The sequence below is a fragment of the Phacochoerus africanus genome, chromosome X (genome assembly GCF_016906955.1).
Source record: "Phacochoerus africanus isolate WHEZ1 chromosome X, ROS_Pafr_v1, whole genome shotgun sequence".
Taxonomy (NCBI): domain Eukaryota; kingdom Metazoa; phylum Chordata; class Mammalia; order Artiodactyla; family Suidae; genus Phacochoerus; species Phacochoerus africanus.
In genome coordinates, this window is record NC_062560.1 from 51,417,602 (window position 1) to 51,433,834 (window position 16,233).

General features: G+C 60.9%; 1 protein-coding gene and 1 long non-coding RNA gene across 21 annotated transcripts in view; one reads left to right on the plus strand and one right to left on the minus strand.

Moving 5' to 3' along the window:
* NBDY (negative regulator of P-body association) overlaps positions 1–16,233 on the plus strand; it is a 156,255-nt gene that overhangs the window by 27,256 nt on the left and 112,766 nt on the right. The gene's annotated exons all lie outside the window — the stretch shown is intronic.
* The window catches only part of LOC125118942 (uncharacterized), a 111,795-nt gene continuing 97,927 nt past the window's right edge, over positions 2,366–16,233 (minus strand). For 16 of the 19 annotated variants that reach the window (XR_007132928.1, XR_007132933.1, XR_007132940.1 and 13 more), the window contains one exon: positions 13,810–14,754. This is a non-coding gene — a long non-coding RNA (uncharacterized LOC125118942). Of the gene's footprint in view, positions 2,405–9,379; positions 9,901–13,809; positions 14,755–16,233 lie in introns of those variants that run through there. The other 3 variants (XR_007132941.1, XR_007132942.1, XR_007132934.1) reach the window with 3 other exon arrangements.

A 16,233-nucleotide genomic window follows, 5' to 3' on the forward strand; every position in this document is an offset into this window, starting at 1 on the left:
TGCAACCAAAACCAAAACCAACCAACCAAACAAAATGGGGGACATCCCCAGGCAGTGACTTGAGGGCTCTTCTCTGTATGGGATGGCTCAGGACTAGGGCCCCTTGACATCACTCCTAGATTGGCACCTTAACCCTCCAGGGCCAGCGTCCTGCTTGTCTCCATCCTGAATTCCCCTCCCCATACAGCTTTGGGGGCAGCCGCAGTGGCTGGTGGCTAATGGCCGGGCCACCACCTTAGTGCACAGTAAAGGCAGGCAACCTTTTGTGGTTGTCCTCTGGCCTTGGTTGGTTTGTTTGGTCGGCGGATGGAAAGGAAAGCAGTGGTGACCCTGCCTTGAGTGTCTGAGGGCATCACGCCCATGCCAGCCAGTGCCTCGCAAAGACAGCAATGTGGGAGGTGAGCCTGAGGGTCTTTAGGGTTTCCCCTGTAAGCGGTTCCTTTCTTTGCTCCCTTAAGGTCTTCCTAGGGGTGCGGACCGGAAGGAAGGGAGCTCCGAGGAATGGAAACCCACCCCCGCACCCCGCACCCCGCACCCCCCGGGACCGTCGTGGCCGGGATTTGCCACACTCGGTAGTGTCTTAAGGACGCTTAGAATTGAGGAATGGCCTTTTCCCAAGAGCCTTCTTCTCCCCCATGCTGTCCCGGGAAGCAGGCCATCGGTGGGTGGAAGTGGTTGGGAAAATACAAAGAGACAGAAAACAACTCAGGAAAACAAAAGTCACCCCCATCCTGTCAGGTAGGGACCTGAGGTGCCTCTTGCCCAGAAGGTAAACACCAGGGCACCCCTGACACCTAACCTGGGGACAATGCAGGGAGAAAGGAGGGCAGGCATCGGGGACCAGCTAGGCGTGGAATCCCCACTCTTGGCGTCAGGGTTCAACATCGTTTCACATGACTTGCCGCCTTTCCCTGCATTCTTCTGGTTGCAGAACCCTGGCGCGCGCACGCACCCCCCCACCCCACCCCCACCCCCACCCCCGCACACACCCACACACACAGCCTTATAGTCAGGTAAACGGGTCTGCGCAGGCACACAGCTTATTCTCTCTGCCAGTGGCACTGGACCCCGGCGGGGGAAGGGGGGGGGGGAGAGCGGCCCTACCTTCCTGGCCGCCCCGTCCCCCCACCCCCCACCCCACCCCCCGGCCCGGCCCGACCCGGTTCTTCCTCCTTGGCCCATTCTGGTTGTCTTTCCCCTTCCCAGCTGGGCACTACAGCATCGCAAGGCAGGCCTCTCCCTGGCCAGGGTCCAAACCCTTGCCTCAGTGGCTGACGGCTCTGCCTCGGGTGATGGCTCTTCCCCTAGGGGCCACAGGTTCCAGCTGCCCCCCCCCACCCCCCCCCCCACCCCCCCCCGGACGCAGTGCCCCGGGGATCACCTTCAGGCTTCAGCTCCACCTCAGTTCCACCTTTGCTTTCTTTTCGCTCTGCGCTTTCCGTCCCTTACTTACACGCGCTTCCTGACTTTCAGGCCTTCTGGCGCGGGTGTGCCTCTGTCTAGAAGGCAGGATTGGGCAGGCGCCTGGGAGCAGCCCCCTGGCCAGTACTTTTCCTTTTCCTTCTCCTTTCCTGTGGAAGTGCCAATGACCCGCATGGATCGCAGGAGCAAGGGGGCACTCTCTCCCAACCATCCCTTAATGGCCATCGGAGAGTACCCTCATCCCTTCCCTGTCCTGTCCTGTCCTGTCCTGTCCCGTCCCATGAATGTGCCCAGGACAGGACCTGCTCGGGGTGTCGTCGGGGCGTGTGGCCCCGCCTCCTCCCCTCTTGCCTTCTCTCTGCACACCCTGCCCCCCACCCCCAGGCAGGTCTACTCTTGGGTCAGAGCCCTTGGTGGCACTCAGGAGGGACCCTCGTGGCAAGGATCTGCCTGCTGGTGTGTCCCCTGGTCTCTAGGCACCTTGTGTCTCCTGGCCAGTCCTGGAAGGCCCGCCAAGTCCCAGCGAAGCACCCCTCCGTGCACTAGGTCCAGGACAACTTTGGCAGTGCCTTGGCAGTGGTGGTGGAGGTGAGGACATACTGCTTCCCTCGTTTCCTTTCGCTTCCAGTTCTTAGCTGTGTCCCTGGTGTCCTAAGGGTCCTCGTGCCATGGCTGCCCTTTGGTGAAGGGGCACGTCCAAGGGTAGCGGGACAGAGTACCGAGGTTCAGGGTCCACGCTTCCCCTGAATTCCCCAGGGGTGGAGATCATCCTCAGCCTCCGAAACCACCAGGAAACCGACCACAAACAAAACCAGCCGTGGTCCAGGAGTTGCTTTTGCAATGAAAGAGCATCGGGAACTCAAGACTTGCCAAATAACCTCTTGAAGTTCCATTCCTGGCAGTTGTTATCCTTATGGAAGCACTTAAAGTCCAGACTTGAGCAGTAGGAGCTTCCTGCAGGCGTGCCCTGCTTCCTTTTGGCCTGAAGGGAACAATAGAGATTTCACTGGATCCATACAACCTGTCACCTCCACTTGCCCAAGCCCTGGCAGGCCGGCACTGGCCTTTGCTCACAGGACCAGGCCCTCAAGCACCCATCCCCACACCCAAAGGCACAGGCACACCGGGATAGGGATATCCATGGTCACCCAGGCACACAGGAGGGCAAGCACCATATATGGCTTTGAGCATGTCCAGCACCCAACACCCGCACACGCACGCACGCATGCGCACACGCACACAGAGACACATGCTCTCACCCCCAGCCCAGTCTTTCACAGGCCATACCCTCACACAACCGCAAACACACTGATACACACTGTTGTGTGTGCTTTCATATGTACACTCACACCTCATCCCACCACCAACCCTCTCACCCCCCAGCTCCAACCCCAAGGCCACCTTGCTCCCCCCCCCCGCCCCCGCCCCCTCCCCCGCCCGCGCCCCCTCCGCCCCGTCCCCCACACAGGCGCACACAGAGAATGACTGAAACATACATTCCCGGAGGGCTCTGCGCAAGGGACAGGGAGCCATTGTGTGTTTCCTGAGCTGGTGGTCTGTCAGCAGGTCCGCCCGCTACAGTGTAAACTTGGGGCCCTCCCTTGTTTAGGCAGAGAAAGAAACGGGGGTCTCCGAGTCCCGAGTCCCATTCATCAGAGTCTGTGCCCTTCCTCTCCAGCATCCTGGCCCTGGGTGGGGCCTTGTGCCTTGGCGAGGTTTGGTGGCCTTTGCAGGGTTCCTGTGTGAGAGCAAGGCCAGCCTGTGTCACCCTCGGGCTTTGGGTAGCCCTTTACAGGGGAGCCTCCGGGGCGGGGTGGGGGTGGGGGGTGGGAGCCCTGTGGCTGCAGGTTGGGCCAGCCGTTTCTGGCTGCCTTGTTGGGGGGCCAGCCCAAGGTGGTGAGCTCCAGGCCTTGGTAGGAAGCAGAGCCCGGCCAAAAAAGTCCCTGGCAAGACAGAGCAGAGCGATGGGCCACCCGAATGTGGCTGCCACCTTGTCCGAGGCAGGTCCCCTGATTTAATCCCTGGGACAGAGAGAGTCACCCGGGCCTGTGGGTGTGTCCTTGGCCTTTTGCTTCTCTCCCAGAGCTGGAGCTAGGAAAAATGGGGCTGGAGCAAAGCAGGGGAAAGGCCTGCAGGGGGGTCCCGCCTCCTGGTCAGTAGTCCTTCTGCCCAGTGCATTTGGTGAGCGGCATGGGTCCAGGTGGCTGGTTCCTTTCCTTTTCTGTGCTTCTTCCTCGACTGTCTGTGTCAGTTGCGTTGTTTTGCTTTGCTTTCAACCCTGGAAGGGCAGGAGGCTCCAGGCCCTGGGGGGGTGTTGGAGGGGGAGGGGGGGTAAGCATTTGGTTGGCATTGGTGGAGCCATACTGCCATCAAGCGGAGATAGTTTTCTGTCAGAGCCAGTTGCAGGGCCAAGGCAGAGGTCCTCCCGAGAGAGAGAGAGAGAGAGAGAGAGAGAGAGAGAGAGAGAGAGAGAGAGAGAGAGAGAGCGAGGGAGAGAGAGAAGGGCTGGGCCCAGTGCGGGCGGGGTGGTCCGGAGGGTGCAGCGGGTGCACGGGGCGAAGGGCCCCTGGCTGTTCCCTCCGCCTGTGTGCCCATGGGAGAGTGGGCCCTAGGCCCACAGCTGGAGAAGGCCCTCAGAACCCCAGAGGCCGCCCAAGATGGCTACCGCGGGGAGCAGTGCCAGGGGCAGGCAAATGGCCCTGGCCCCAGAACTCCTAAGGGCCTGGGCTCCAGGTGGGGAAAGGGGACCCTGACGCCAGTGTGCCCCGAGGCAGGGCGCCCCGCTACGCTACTCTCCGCTTCCGCAGCAGGGACCGCCAGAGGAAACGGGGTGGATTCCTCTGGGCCCACCCCAAATGGCTGACAAACGGGAAGCTCAGCTGTCTGGGCTGCTCTGCCTAGGGGCTGCCGGCTTGTGTCCAGGCTCCTGGAGCTCCTGCCTCCCCCGCGGGTCCTGCTGGCAGGCCAAGGCCTCAGGGCCTCCGACGGCCCCGACCGACCGGCCTCGGTGCCCAGCTCCCCTGCAGGGGAAACCTGGGGCTTGAGCACAGCCCGGTCAGCCCAGCACAGCCTTGCTGCTCTCTGTGCCTGGCAGAAGCCAGGCTGCTGCCTGGCCTTTTCCCATACACTTTCCGCTGGATGGCACTGTGGCTCCAGAAATGGCAGTCACCCCCTTTCCCTGCCCCCACCAAGCCTTCCTCTCCTTCCTTTGGCAGCCTGACAGAGGAGGGGGTGGGCTGCAGGTGGAGACGCCATCCTTTTCACCCTCTTCTCCTACTCCTCCTCTTCTCTTCTTCCCACCACCACCGCCACCACCGCCATCATCACTGTCATCCATAGCAACAATAGCAGCGGCAGCGGCAGCGGCAGCGGCAGCGGCGGCATCCCTATGCCAATATCCTCATCACCAGCAATAGTCCAGCCCGCAGAACAGCCAGGCCACCTTCGGCAGGGCCCCTCACCAACTTGGCCACTCTGGGCCAACCCTGCAAGGGTAGCTAGGCCGTTCTTGACTCTGTTCAGGCTCTGCTTCACTGTGAACACAGACAGCCTTGCAGAGATGCCACCACTGGGCTTGCAGATTCCCCTTGGTATGTAGCTTCAGACTCCTCCTGGCCCCTGGCTTGTCTGTACCATACCCCTTCCCAGGCAGCAACCTTGCTTCTCCTGAGGCTGCGTGCATGCTTCAGGGGGCCAAAGGCGGCTGGGTCAGAGGCAGGCAGGTCCCAAGCGGGTCCAGAAGTCATTGCCCCTTCTGTACAGCGGGGTCCGTGCCAGGAGTCACCAGGGTGCGGAAGAGGCCGCTGGGGGCATCTCTGCTTGGGAGCCTGAGCACTCCTTTGTGCCCAGGGCTGCGACGTTTTGGAATGGCAGGGCTCACACAGGTGGGTCTCGGGAGGGCCGCTTGGCCTGCTAGGCATTGGTTCACAAGTCAGCCCCATCAGGGTCCTTCTGCCCTCACCCTCAGGCCTGGGTAGCCCAGGCCGTCAGGCGTCAGTTCTCTACCAAGAGCCCGCGAACAGGTCCTGCTCAGGCTTCCCCGACCCCCATGGCATTTTAATCCTCGGGGAGAAGGTGAAGCTTAGGAGGCTAAGGGACTAGGGGAGGTTGAGGGAGGGTGGGGCTTGATGTGGGGGGGGGGGGCGGGGGTCAGTGGCAGAAGGGAGCTTGGGGGTTTGGTCTGATGTGTCCATCGCTCTGCTTCTCAGCCTAAGTAAGCCCTGACCTAGCCTGGTCTTCATCCGAGGGCTTGACACCTGAGAACTTGGCGTGGAAACTGTGGATCCCCGTCAAACAGTCACGCTCACACATATTCACCCCCACGGCCACCCCCAAACACCCGCACAGACATGCACGCACACACACAGTCTCACACACACACACACACACACACACACAGAGGCAGGCACACATGCACACATCTGAGAAAACCACTTCTGAGGAACCACTGAACACTTAAGGGAATGCTGAGCCTGAGTATCCAGCCACACCCACTCCAAAGGAGGGCTCAGGGCCCTTTTGCAGGGCAGATTGGGAGGTGTGGGCAGAAGAGAAATGCGCAAGCTAACACCCGAGAGTTATGTTTTGTTCGGGGACCTCTGCGAGCCCTCTGTGAGGACTATAGCCACGGTGACAGCCCCTCAGATAGCTCCGAGGGTACGTTCCGAAGAGGAAAGGGAGGAAGGCGCCAGGACTTTCTTTTGAGAAAAAGAGAAAGGAGGGAAATGCTGTCTTGATCATCCAAAGATTAGAGCTCATGCAACCAAAACCAAAACCAACCAACCAAACAAAATGGGGGACATCCCCAGGCAGTGACTTGAGGGCTCTTCTCTGTATGGGATGGCTCAGGACTAGGGCCCCTTGACATCACTCCTAGATTGGCACCTTAACCCTCCAGGGCCAGCGTCCTGCTTGTCTCCATCCTGAATTCCCCTCCCCATACAGCTTTGGGGGCAGCCGCAGTGGCTGGTGGCTAATGGCCGGGCCACCACCTTAGTGCACAGTAAAGGCAGGCAACCTTTTGTGGTTGTCCTCTGGCCTTGGTTGGTTTGTTTGGTCGGCGATGGAAAGGAAAGCAGTGGTGACCCTGCCTTGAGTGTCTGAGGGCATCACGCCCATGCCAGCCAGTGCCTCGCAAAGACAGCAATGTGGGAGGTGAGCCTGAGGGTCTTTAGGGTTTCCCCTGTAAGCGGTTCCTTTCTTTGCTCCTTAAGGTCTTCCTAGGGGTGCGGACCGGAAGGAAGGGAGCTCCGAGGAATGGAAACCCACCCCCGCACCCCGCACCCCGCACCCCCGGGACCGTCGTGGCCGGGATTTGCCACACTCGGTAGTGTCTTAAGGACGCTTAGAATTGAGGAATGGCCTTTTCCCAAGAGCCTTCTTCTCCCCATGCTGTCCCGGGAAGCAGCCATCGGTGGGTGGAAGTGGTTGGGAAAATACAAAGAGACAGAAACAACTCAGGAAAACAAAAGTCACCCCATCCTGTCAGGTAGGGACCTGAGGTGCCGCTTGCCCAGAAGGTAAACACCAGGGCAACCCCTGACACCTAACCTGGGGACAATGCAAGGGAGAAAGGGAGGGCAGGCCATCGGGGACCAGCTAGGCGTGGAATCCCCACTCTTGGCGTCAGGGTTCAACATCGTTCACATGACTTGCCGCCTTCCCTGCATTCTTCTGGTTGCAGAACCCTGGCGCGCGCACGCACCCCCCCACCCCACCCCCACCCCCACCCCCGCACACACCCACACACACAGCCTATAGTCAGGTAAACGGGTCTGCGCAGGCACACAGCTTATTCTCTCTGCCAGTGGCACTGGACCCCGGCGGGGAAGGGGGGGGGGAGAGCGGCCCTACCTTCCTGGCCGCCCCGTCCCCCCCACCCCCACCCCACCCCCCGGCCCGGCCCGACCCGGTTCTTCCTCCTTGGCCCATTCTGGTTGTCTTTCCCCTTCCCAGCTGGGCACTACAGCATCGCAAGGCAGGCCTCTCCCTGGCCAGGGTCCAAACCCTTGCCTCAGTGGCTGACGGCTCTGCCTCGGGTGATGGCTCTTCCCCTAGGGGGCCACAGGTTCCAGCTGCCCCCCCCCCCACCCCCCCCACCCCCCGGACGCAGTGCCCGGGGATCACCTTCAGGCTTCAGCTCCACCTCAGTTCCACCTTTGCTTTCTTTCGCTCTGCGCTTTCCGTCCCTTACTTACACGCGCTTCCTGACTTTCAGGCCTTCTGGCGCGGGTGTGCCTCTGTCTAGAAGGCAGGATTGGGCAGGCGCCTGGGAGCAGCCCCCTGGCCAGTACTTTTCCTTTTCCTTCTCCTTTCCTGTGGAAGTGCCAATGACCCGCATGGATCGCAGGAGCAAGGGGGCACTCTCTCCCAACCATCCCTTAATGGCCATCGGAGAGTACCCTCATCCCTTCCCTGTCCTGTCCTGTCCTGTCCTGTCCCGTCCCATGAATGTGCCCAGGACAGGACCTGCTCGGGGTGTCGTCGGGGCGTGTGGCCCCGCCTCCTCCCCTCTTGCCTTCTCTCTGCACACCCTGCCCCCCACCCCCAGGCAGGTCTACTCTTGGGTCAGAGCCCTTGGTGGCACTCAGGAGGGACCCTCGTGGCAAGGATCTGCCTGCTGGTGTGTCCCCTGGTCCTCTAGGCACCTTGTGTCTCCTGGTCAGTCCTGGAAGGCCCCGCCAAGTCCCAGCGAAGCACCCCTCCGTGCACTAGGTCCAGGACAACTTTGGCAGTGCCTTGGCAGTGGTGGTGGAGGTGAGGACATACTGCTTCCCTCGTTTCCTTTCGCTTCCAGTTCTTAGCTGTGTCCCTGGTGTCCTAAGGGTCCTCGTGCCATGGCTGCCCTTTGGTGAAGGGGCACGTCCAAGGGTAGCGGGACAGAGTACCGAGGTTCAGGGTCCACGCTTCCCCTGAATTCCCCAGGGGTGGAGATCATCCTCAGCCTCCGAAACCACCAGGAAACCGACCACAAACAAAACCAGCCGTGGTCCAGGAGTTTGCTTTGCAATGAAAGAGCATCGGGAACTCAAGACTTGCCAAAATAAACCTCTTGAAGTTCCATTCCTGGCAGTTGTTATCCTTATGGAAGCACTTAAAGTCCAGACTTGAGCCAGTAGGAGCTTCCTGCAGGCGTGCCCTGCTTCCTTTGGCCTGAAGGGAACAATAGAGATTTCACTGGATCCATACAACCTGTCACCCTCCACTTGCCCAAGCCCTGGGCAGGCCGGCACTGGCCTTTGCTCACAGGACCAGGCCCTCAAGCACCCATCCCCACACCCAAGGCACAGGCACACCGGGATAGGGATATCCATGGTCACCCAGGCACACAGGAGGGCAAGCACCATATATGGCTTTGAGCATGTCCAGCACCCAACACCCGCACACGCACGCACGCATGCGCACACGCACACAGAGACACATGCTCTCACCCCCAGCCCAGTCTTTCACAGGCCATACCCTCACACAACCGCAAACACAATGATACACACTGTTGTGTGTGCTTTCATATGTACAACTCACACCTCATCCCCACCACCAACCCTCTCACCCCCCAGCTCCAACCCAAGGCCCACCTTGCTCCCCCCCCCCGCCCCGCCCCCGCCCCCGCCCCCGCCCCGCCCCCTCCGCCCCGTCCCCCACACAGGCGCACACAGAGAATGACTGAACATACATTCCCGGGAGGGCTCTGCGCAAGGGACAGGGAGCCATTGTGTGTTTCCTGAGCTGGTGGTCTGTCAGCAGGTCCGCCCGGCTACAGTGTAAACTTGGGGCCTCCCTGTTTAGGCAGAGAAAGAAACGGGGGTCTCCGAGTCCCGAGTCCCATTCATCAGAGTCTGTGCCCTTCCTCTCCAGCATCCTGGCCCTGGGTGGGGCCTTGTGCCTTGGCGAGGTTTGGTGGCCTTTGCAGGGTTCCTGTGTGAGAGCAAGGCCAGCCTGTGTCCTCGGGCTTTGGGTAGCCCTTTACAGGGGAGCCTCCGGGGCGGGGTGGGGGTGGGGGGTGGGAGCCCTGTGGCTGCAGGTTGGGCCAGCCGTTTCTGGCTGCCTTGTTGGGGGGCCAGCCCAAGGTGGTGAGCTCCAGGCCTTGGTAGGAAGCAGAGCCCGGCCAAAAAAAGTCCCTGGCAAGACAGAGCAGAGCGATGGGCCACCCGAATGGTGGCTGCCACCTTGTCCGAGGCAGGTCCCCTGATTTAATCCCTGGGACAGAGAGAGTCACCCGGGCCTGTGGGTGTGTCCTTGGCCTTTTGCTTCTCTCCCAGAGCTGGAGCTAGGAAAAATGGGGCTGGAGCAAAGCAGGGGAAAGGCCTGCAGGGGGTCCCGCCTCCTGGTCAGTAGTCCTTCTGCCCAGTGCATTTGGTGAGCGGCATGGGTCCAGGTGGCTGGTTCCTTTCCTTTTCTGTGCTTCTTCCTCGGACTGTCTGTGTCAGTTGCGTTGTTTTGCTTTTGCTTTCACCCTGGAAGGGCAGGAGGCTCCAGGCCCTGGGGGGGTGTTGGAGGGGGAGGGGGGGGTAAGCATTTGGTTGGCATTGGTGGAGCCATACTGCCATCAAGCGGAGATAGTTTCTGTCAGAGCCAGTTAGCAGGGCCAAGGCAGAGGCGAGAGGTCCTCGAGAGAGGAGAGAGAGAGAGAGAGAGAGAGAGAGAGAGAGAGAGAGAGAGAGAGAGAGAGAGAGCGAGGAGAGAGAGAGAAGGCTGGGCCCAGTGCGGGCGGGGTGGTCCGGAGGGTGCAGCGGGTGCACGGGGGCGAAGGGCCCCTGGCTGTCCCTCCGCCTGTGTGCCCCATGGGAGAGTGGGCCCTAGGCCCACAGCTGGAGAAGGCCCTCAGAAACCCCAGAGGCCGCCCAAGATGGCTACCGCGGGGAGCAGTGCCAGGGGCAGGCAAATGGCCCTGGCCCCAGAACTCCTAAGGGCCTGGGCTCCAGGTGGGGAAAGGGGACCCCTGACGCCAGTGTGCCCCGAGGCAGGGCGCCCCGCTACGCTACTCCGCTCCGCAGCAGGGACACCAGAGGAAACGGGGTGGAATTCCTCTGGGCCCACCCCAAAATGGCTGACAAACGGGAAGCTCAGCTGTCTGGGCTGCTCTGCCTAGGGGCTGCCGGCTTGTGTCCAGGGCTCCTGGAGCTCCTGCCTCCCCCAGCGGGTCCTGCTGGCAGGCCAAGGCCCTCAGGGCCTCCGACGGCCCCGACCGACCGGCCTCGGTGCCCAGCTCCCCTGCAGGGGAAACCTGGGGCTTGAGCACAGCCCGGTCAGCCCAGCACAGCCTTGCTGCTCTCTGTGCCTGGCAGAAGCCAGGCTGCTGCCTGGCCTTTTCCCATACACTTTCCGCTGGATGGCACTGTGGCTCCAGAAATGGCAGTCACCCCTTTCCCTGCCCCCACCAAGCCTTCCTCTCCTTCCTTTGGCAGCCTGACAGAGGAGGGGGGGCTGCAGGTGGAGACGCCATCCTTTCACCCTCTTCTCCTACTCCTCCTCTTCTTTTCCCACCACCACCGCCACCACCGCCATCATCACTGTCATCCATAGCAACAATAGCAGCGGCAGCGGCAGCGGCAGCGGCAGCGGCGGCATCCCTATGCCAATATCCTCATCACCAGCAATAGTCCAGCCCGCAGAACAGCCAGGCCACCTTCGGCAGGGCCCCTCACCAACTTGGCCACTCTGGGCCAACCCTGCAAGGGTAGCTAGGCCGTTCTTGACTCTGTTCAGGCTCTGCTTCACTGTGAACACAGACAGCCTTGCAGAGATGCCACCACTGGGCTTGCAGATTCCCCTTGGTATGTAGCTTCAGACTCCTCCTGGCCCCTGGCTTGTCTGTACCATACCCCTTCCCAGGCAGCAACCTTGCTTCTCCTGAGGCTGCGTGCATGCTTCAGGGGGCCAAAGGCGGCTGGGTCAGAGGCAGGCAGGTCCCAAGCGGGTCCAGAAGTCATTGGCCCCTTCTGTACAGCGGGGTCGTGCCAGGAGTCACCAGGGGCGGAAGAGGCCGCTGGGGGCATCTCTGCTTGGGAGCCTGAGCACTCCTTTGTGCCCAGGCTGCGACGTTTTGGAATGGCAGGGCTCACACAGGTGGGTCTCGGGGAGGGCCGCTTGGCCTGCTAGGCATTGGTTCACAAGTCAGCCCCATCAGGGTCCTTCTGCCCTCACCCTCAGGCCTGGGTAGCCAGGCCGTCAGGCGTCAGTTCTCTACCAAGAGCCCGCGAACAGGTCCTGCTCAGGCTTCCCCGACCCCCATGGCATTTTATCCTCGGGGAGAAGGTGAAGCTTAGGAGGCTAAGGGACTAGGGGAGGTGAGGGGAGGGTGGGGCTTGATGGGGGGGGGGGGCGGGGGTCAAGTGGCAGAAGGGAGCTTGGGGGTTTGGTCTGATGTGTCCATCGCTCTGCTTCTCAGCCTAAGTAAGCCCTGACACTAGCCTGGTCTTCATCCGAGGGCTTGACACCTGAGAACTTGGCGTGGAAACTGTGGATCCCCGTCAAACAGTCACGCTCACACATATTCACCCCCACGGCCACCCCCAAACACACGCACAGACATGCACGCACACACACAGTCTCACACACACACACACACACACACAGAGGCAGGCACACATGCACACATCTGAGAAACCACTTCTGAGGAACCACTGAACAGCTTAAGGGAATGCTGAGCCTGAGTATCCAGCCACACCCACTCCAAAGGAGGGCTCAGGGCCCTTTTGCAGGGCAGATTGGGAGGTGTGGGCAGAAGAGAAATGCGCAAGCTAAACACCGAGAGTTATGTTTTGTTCGGGGACCTCTGCGAGCCCTCTGTGAGGACTATAGCCACGGTGACAGCCCCTCAGATAGCTCCGAGGGTACGTTCCGAAGAGGAAAGGGAGGAAGGCGCCAGGACTTTCTTTTGAGAAAAAGAGAAAGGAGGGAAATGCTGTCTTGGATCATCCAAAGATTAGAGCTCATGCAACCAAAACCAAAACCAACCAACCAAACAAAATGGGGGACATCCCCAGGCAGTGACTTGAGGGCTCTTCTCTGTATGGGATGGCTCAGGACTAGGGCCCCTTGACATCACTCCTAGATTGGCACCTTAACCCTCCAGGGCCAGCGTCCTGCTTGTCTCCATCCTGAATTCCCCTCCCCATACAGCTTTGGGGGCAGCCGCAGTGGCTGGTGGCTAATGGCCGGGCCACCACCTTAGTGCACAGTAAAGGCAGGCAACCTTTTGTGGTTGTCCTCTGGCCTTGGTTGGTTTGTTTGGTCGGCGGATGGAAAGGAAAGCAGTGGTGACCCTGCCTTGAGTGTCTGAGGGCATCACGCCCATGCCAGCCAGTGCCTCGCAAAGACAGCAATGTGGGAGGTGAGCCTGAGGGTCTTTAGGGTTTCCCCTGTAAGCGGTTCCTTTCTTTGCTCCCTTAAGGTCTTCCTAGGGGTGCGGACCGGAAGGAAGGGAGCTCCGAGGAATGGAAACCCACCCCGCACCCCGCACCCCGCACCCCCCGGGACCGTCGTGGCCGGGATTTGCCACACTCGGTAGTGTCTTAAGGACGCTTAGAATTGAGGAATGGCCTTTTCCCAAGAGCCTTCTTCTCCCCCATGCTGTCCCGGGAAGCAGGCCATCGGTGGGTGGAAGTGGTTGGGAAAATACAAAGAGACAGAAAACAACTCAGGAAAACAAAAGTCACCCCCATCCTGTCAGGTAGGGACCTGAGGTGCCTCTTGCCCAGAAGGTAAACACCAGGGCACCCCTGACACCTAACCTGGGGACAATGCAGGGAGAAAGGAGGGCAGGCATCGGGGACCAGCTAGGCGTGGAATCCCCACTCTTGGCGTCAGGGTTCAACATCGTTTCACATGACTTGCCGCCTTTCCCTGCATTCTTCTGGTTGCAGAACCCTGGCGCGCGCACGCACCCCCCCCCCCCCCCCCCACCCCCCCCCCGCACACACCCACACACACAGCCTTATAGTCAGGTAAACGGGTCTGCGCAGGCACACAGCTTATTCTCTCTGCCAGTGGCACTGGACCCCGGCGGGGGAAGGGGGGGGGGAGAGCGGCCCTACCTTCCTGGCCGCCCCGTCCCCCCACCCCCCCCCCCACCCCCGGCCCGGCCCGACCCGGTTCTTCCTTCCTTGGCCCATTCTGGTTGTCTTTCCCCTTCCCAGCTGGGCACTACAGCATCGCAAGGCAGGCCTCTCCCTGGCCAGGGTCCAAACCCTTGCCTCAGTGGCTGACGGCTCTGCCTCGGGTGATGGCTCTTCCCCTAGGGGGCCACAGGTTCCAGCTGCCCCCCCCCCCCCCCCCCCCCCCCCCCGGACGCAGTGCCCCGGGGATCACCTTCAGGCTTCAGCTCCACCTCAGTTCCACCTTTGCTTTCTTTTCGCTCTGCGCTTTCCGTCCCTTACTTACCGCGCTTCCTGACTTTCAGGCCTTCTGGCGCGGGTGTGCCTCTGTCTAGAAGGCAGGATTGGGCAGGCGCCTGGGAGCAGCCCCCTGGCCAGTACTTTTCCTTTTCCTTCTCCTTTCCTGTGGAAGTGCCAATGACCCGCATGGATCGCAGGAGCAAGGGGGCACTCTCTCCCAACCATCCCTTAATGGCCATCGGAGAGTACCCTCATCCCTTCCCTGTCCTGTCCTGTCCTGTCCTGTCCCGTCCCATGAATGTGCCCAGGACAGGACCTGCTCGGGGTGTCGTCGGGGCGTGTGGCCCCGCCTCCTCCCCTCTTGCCTTCTCTCTGCACACCCTGCCCCCCACCCCCAGGCAGGTCTACTCTTGGGTCAGAGCCCTTGGTGGCACTCAGGAGGGACCCTCGTGGCAAGGATCTGCCTGCTGGTGTGTCCCCTGGTCTCTAGGCACCTTGTGTCTCCTGGTCAGTCCTGGAAGGCCCGCCAAGTCCCAGCGAAGCACCCCTCCGTGCACTAGGTCCAGGACAACTTTGGCAGTGCCTTGGCAGTGGTGGTGGAGGTGAGGACATACTGCTTCCCTCGTTTCCTTTCGCTTCCAGTTCTTAGCTGTGTCCCTGGTGTCCTAAGGGTCCTCGTGCCATGGCTGCCCTTTGGTGAAGGGGCACGTCCAAGGGTAGCGGGACAGAGTACCGAGGTTCAGGGTCCACGCTTCCCCTGAATTCCCCAGGGGTGGAGATCATCCTCAGCCTCCGAAACCACCAGGAAACCGACCACAAACAAAACCAGCCGTGGTCCAGGAGTTGCTTTGCAATGAAAGAGCATCGGGAACTCAAGACTTGCCAAAATAACCTCTTGAAGTTCCATTCCTGGCAGTTGTTATCCTTATGGAAGCACTTAAAGTCCAGACTTGAGCCAGTAGGAGCTTCCTGCAGGCGTGCCCTGCTTCCTTTTGGCCTGAAGGGAACAATAGAGATTTCACTGGATCCATACAACCTGTCACCTCCACTTGCCCAAGCCCTGGCAGGCCGGCACTGGCCTTTGCTCACAGGACCAGGCCCTCAAGCACCCATCCCCACACCCAAAGGCACAGGCACACCGGGATAGGGATATCCATGGTCACCCAGGCACACAGGAGGGCAAGCACCATATATGGCTTTGAGCATGTCCAGCACCCAACACCCGCACACGCACGCACGCATGCGCACACGCACACAGAGACACATGCTCTCACCCCCAGCCCAGTCTTTCACAGGCCATACCCTCACACAACCGCAAACACACTGATACACACTGTTGTGTGTGCTTTCATATGTACACTCACACCTCATCCCACCACCAACCCTCTCACCCCCAGCTCCAACCCCAAGGCCCACCTTGCTCCCCCCCCCCGCCCCCGCCCCCGCCCCCGCCCGCGCCCCCTCCGCCCCGTCCCCCACACAGGCGCACACAGAGAATGACTGAAACATACATTCCCGGGAGGGCTCTGCGCAAGGGACAGGGAGCCATTGTGTGTTTCCTGAGCTGGTGGTCTGTCAGCAGGTCCCCGGCTACAGTGTAAACTTGGGGCCTCCCTTGTTTAGGCAGAGAAAGAAACGGGGGTCTCCGAGTCCCGAGTCCCATTCATCAGAGTCTGTGCCCTTCCTCTCCAGCATCCTGGCCCTGGGTGGGGCCTTGTGCCTTGGCGAGGTTTGGTGGCCTTTGCAGGGTTCCTGTGTGAGAGCAAGGCCAGCCTGTGTCACCTCGGGCTTTGGGTAGCCCTTTACAGGGGAGCCTCCGGGGCGGGGTGGGGGGGGGGTGGGAGCCCTGTGGCTGCAGGTTGGGCCAGCCGTTTCTGGCTGCCTTGTTGGGGGCCAGCCCAAGGTGGTGAGCTCCAGGCCTTGGTAGGAAGCAGAGCCCGGCCAAAAAAGTCCCTGGCAAGACAGAGCAGAGCGATGGGCCACCCGATGGTGGCTGCCACCTTGTCCGAGGCAGGTCCCTGATTTAATCCCTGGGACAGAGAGAGTCACCCGGGCCTGTGGGTGTGTCCTTGGCCTTTTGCTTCTCTCCCAGAGCTGGAGCTAGGAAAAATGGGGGGAGCAAAGCAGGGGAAAGGCCTGCAGGGGGTCCCGCCTCCTGGTCAGTAGTCCTTCTGCCCAGTGCATTTGGTGAGCGGCATGGGTCCAGGTGGCTGGTTCCTTTCCTTTTCTGTGCTTCTTCCTCGGACTGTCTGTGTCAGTGCGTTGTTTTGCTTTGCTTTCACCCTGGAAGGGCAGGAGGCTCCAGGCCCTGGGGGGTGTTGGAGGGGGAGGGGGGGGTAAGCATTTGGTTGGCATTGGTGGAGCCATACTGCCATCAAGCGGATGATAGTTTCTGTCAGAGCCAGTTAGCAGGGCCAAGGCGAGGTCCTCCAGAGGACCGAGAGAGATTAGAGAGAGAGAGAGAGAGAGAGAGAGG